The sequence below is a fragment of the Rhopalosiphum maidis genome, chromosome 3, assembly GCF_003676215.2.
Source record: "Rhopalosiphum maidis isolate BTI-1 chromosome 3, ASM367621v3, whole genome shotgun sequence".
In the NCBI taxonomy this organism is placed as follows: Eukaryota; Metazoa; Arthropoda; class Insecta; order Hemiptera; family Aphididae; genus Rhopalosiphum; species Rhopalosiphum maidis.
The window spans coordinates 40,020,350-40,025,136 of NC_040879.1; positions in this window are offsets into that span (position 1 = coordinate 40,020,350).

Sequence of the window (4,787 nt, forward strand, 5' to 3'; positions counted from 1 at the left end):
AAACTTTGCATTTTACAACTCGTTATTTCAACACATGATATAATCAGTTGTTATGATATTCATCTATAGATTTTGAGATTCAAATTGAAATACTAACACTTTTAATATTGGTTGTTTCGTTTCGAAATCTTAGAGGTTCAACGCAGTGACACCTCGAGATCAAATTTCTGTTCTAAAGAATTTTGAATTTCAATTTTCAAATTAAAAATTGCTAAAACCAAATTTCCTGCCAATTTTTTTTTTTAAACTGCACATTTAAATCATCATTTACCGTCTAAATAATTGAGTTGAAAAACTTTTACTAATTGGAAGACGCATCTAGGGACGAATTTGTCTCGGTCTTTGAACATTTTATCCAAAGGGGCCAGTATTAAAGGATTTAGTTTTGGAGTTTTGGATAACGTAATAACTAATAATAAATTGAGTTTTAACACAAAAATTTATGAAAAATTCAGAATTTGGACAGTTACACTGTAACAAAGTCATAAATGAGTAGATAATTTTTATATAATATGCAATGGTTGTGAGGAATAATATTGAAATTTTGAAAGTGCAGTAGGGTTGCCTATACAAAACACCTTCAAATCTGCATGACAATATAATAAAATACATAATGCGCTCAATGTAACTATTTGAGGTTGTACTGTAAGATAAAATAATTAATAAAATAAATTATATCATAGAGATAGAATATTAGAAGAATCTACCAATATTCTATGTTTCAAAAATAATTAAATCGTATAAATTTGCCTATATAGACCCCTTCTATTGATTAAAAAAAAGGATACGACAAACTGCCTATATTAATTAACCATATGAATATATTATGATCACTAATATTTTTGAAAATATAAACAAAAAAAAAGATCACAAATGTCCATAAAACTTTACTCATAAGTCATACATTTTTTTTATAAGTAGGTATTGAAAACCTTATTTTGATATTTATCACAATCACAAAACAAAAAAAATAACTCTTTTCTCGTTAAAGTAGTCTGTCCTGTATTTTTAAGTTTTGACAATGTTATACATGATTTTTCATAAGTAGTTGTATGTTCATAAGATTAAAATCATAAAATCTAGATATGTAAAAAGATAATTATTGGTTATACACATTTCAAGTTCAAATTTCATTGAAATCAAATATAGCAACAACGATCACTAATGATTTATAATTGAAAAATATACGTGGGCATATAAAATTTTAGAATATATATTATTTACATTTTATACATTTATTGCCTTGAAATGCATTTTATTTCTAATAAAAAATGAATTTAACTATAAAATAATAAAAGTGAATTGCATAAAATTATAAATTTATCGGAATCTTCTAGTCCATTATAAATGTAGGATGTTGAAAAACTTTTTCAAAGTGGTAAAAATGTTAATTCATGTTTCAACAAGCCTTAAAAGATCTGCTTTACTGCCATCTGAAAAAACAAAGTCAATTAAATCTGTTAAAATTGGTGGAGAATAACTTGAGAATACAGTGTTTTATAAGCACTTGAAAATTATGAATTTATAATTCGATTCAAATTATCAGATAAAAGGATATTTTATAGTGTGTAATGAAGTATCAACTTAAATAAAATTTATGAAACTTATTAATGGATAATTAGAATTGTTTTTCGTAATCTAATGGTAAGGGTTCATGACACTAACTCGAGAATTGATTGTTTCATAAGCAATTAAAAATATGAATTTATAACACGAGTCAAAATATCATATAAAACCAAGTTTTATAATGTTTATGAAGTATCAGCATCAATGAACTACATGGAAGTAATTAATGCAAATCAGATCCATTTTCTCTTTCTAGTGGTCAAAGTTCAAGATACACAATTGAGAATTGAGTGTTTCATAAGCCATAATAAATTTGAATTTGTAATATACGTTAAATATATATAAAAACATGTTTTATAGAGTTTATGAAACAGTGGCTTAAATGAAATACTTGGAAGTTAATAATCCTAAATAAGAATCATTTTACTGATTCATTGGTCTTGGTTTCATGATACTAATTGTTTGTTTCACTAATATTCATGTTGCTATCAATTATGTTCAATAACCATTACACACACATTGCATAAATCTAATATTATTATTGATATCTTCTAGTGTATTTTCAAAATAGATGTTGACACTTTCCCAAAGTGGTATGAATGCAAATTCCTGTCTCAGCAAGCCTTGAACTGAACTGCTGCACTGCAATCTGAAAAAACTGTTTTCAGTTAAATATGGTAAAATCGGTGGGAGAATTAATTGAGAATTGGATTGTTTCATAAGCCAGTTAAAAATATGAATTTAAAACACGATTCAAAATTGTCATTTAAAAAGCATGTTTTTAGTGTTTATGAAGTATCAGCATCAACGAAATACATGGAATTAATAATGCTTAATAAGAATCATTTACCCAATTAATTGGTCTAGGTTTCATGATATTTACTTTTTGTTTTCACTAATATTAAGTTGCTATCAATTACATACAGTATTATTACATGTACCTTGCAAAAGACCATTATTGTTATTATAAGTATCTTCTATCTTCTAGTTTTATTTTCAAAATAAGATGTTGGTATTTTCCAAAGTGGTATAAATGCAAATTCTGTCTCAGCAAGCCTTGATTGAACTGCTGCTCTGCAATCTGAAAAAATGTAGTCAGTTAAAAAATGTAAAATTAGTGAGAATTAATTGAGAAATGAGTGTTTCATAATCAGTTTAAAATATGAATTTAAACACGAGTCAAAATTATCACTTAAAAGCATTTTACAGTGTTTATGAAGTATCAGCATCAATGAAATACTGGAAGTTAATAATCAAAATAAGAATCATTTACTTAATCTTATGTAGGGTTTCATAACACTAACTTTTTGTTACACTTCTATTAGTTGCTATCATTAACATTCATTTACCATTACACGTACCGTGCAAACACCATTATTAATATTAATACCTTCTAATCCATATTAAACATAGGATGTTGAAACTATTCCAAGTGCTAAAATGTTAATTCATGCTCAGCAAGCCTTGAGTGATCTATTGCACTGCAATCTGAAAAATATGAAAGTTAATAATGGTAAATAAGCATCATTACTTAATATAATGGTCAAGGTTACATGACTTTTAGTAACACTACTATTCATTGAATCACAATTATATTCTATACCCTTAGTCGTACTTTGCATAAAACCATTATTATTATCAGTATCGTCTAGTCCATTTTCAACGTAGGATGTTGTAACTTTGTCAAGTGTTAGAAACGTTAATTCATGTCTTAGCAATCCTTGAGTGATCTGCTGTACTGCCATCTAAAAAAAAAATTGTCAGTTAATTATGTATAATGGTTGGAGGATAAATGTCACTACTACACACCATAAAGAGATCGAAAGTCTGTTTATGACAACTAGTACGTGGACAACACTGAATAATTCAGAAATGAAATAATCAAACAAAACTAACAGACAAACTTCATTCCTATTTTCAAAATACTTGAAAACAATTTAAAGTTGAAATTTAAATACAAAACGAAATATAAAACTGCAAAAAGATATGAAATATAAATCAGACAGTAATACAAACGGTTATATCACTAGATAAACATGTTTTTATATCACTAAACCACAATCATGGATGAAAAACATCATATCAATTCGGATTAGAATATTCAACTTATTACATTTTATCTCTGGCCGCTGAATTCAAAAATGTTTAATATATAATATTTTCATATACAAATACAATTTCAAAACTGATTAACTGAGCATAATATAATGAAATAAATTTCCAATAATATTGTGTACTTTGTAAATTCAGCAGGCAGTTGTATAAATATTATGAGTCTTAACATAGATACATAGTAACTAGTAAGACAAAGTCAAAAAGTAATACATTAAACTATATATGTATGTATTATTTAAGTGTTTAGATAGTTCAGGTAAGCATTTATTATGCATTAATATTCTCCGACTGTACATCCACTGGTTAACTAATTGACTTAAGTAAACGGTCTTATAGTTATATATCTTAACATATAACGATTCATTATTTGAATACTTAACAATGTAAATAATCATAATCCTTTATTTTTTATGTTCGATGTCCATAAAATTTAAATCTATATCTCCTATAAATATTACCGAAGTTAATATGTGAAATTCAAAACAAATTACTACAATCATACTAAATTATTGCATATTAAATATACACATATAATTAAACTAATAAATGAAGTGTTGTATTCGAGCAGATTTGAGTCTGAAGTATCAGAAGTAATCTACTGACTGCGCGTACATTTTAAAAATGATGGTCGTATCTCGTATAAACAACGAAATCGCTTAGGTACATATTAAATTCTTAACGCTAAACGAGGGATATAAACACTATAAACATTAAATAGATGTATTCTCTATATATGTTGATGAAAAACTATTTATATAAACTATTTTTTATGCTGTTGGCGTAATGCTAAACGTTGAAACCTTAACAAACATAAAACGTGTAAAAAAAACAAAGTTCAAAAGATACTTCGTTAAATCGTTATACAGTGGTATAGGTGTACCATACAGAAAAGTATGCTTGTACGAAAAAACAGCCATTCGTTTTTTTAACCTTTCAAACTCGTCGTAGCATTTATGAGTCAGCACTCAAATTTCGAAAAGATTAAACAAAAACTCAATTCAAAAAATTCGAAAATATACGTAAAATCTAAGTGCAAAAATAAAAATATAATCGTACTTCGCAACAAAACGTCCGATTCCTTCGGTTTTGGTAGCGTTCGAATTTTT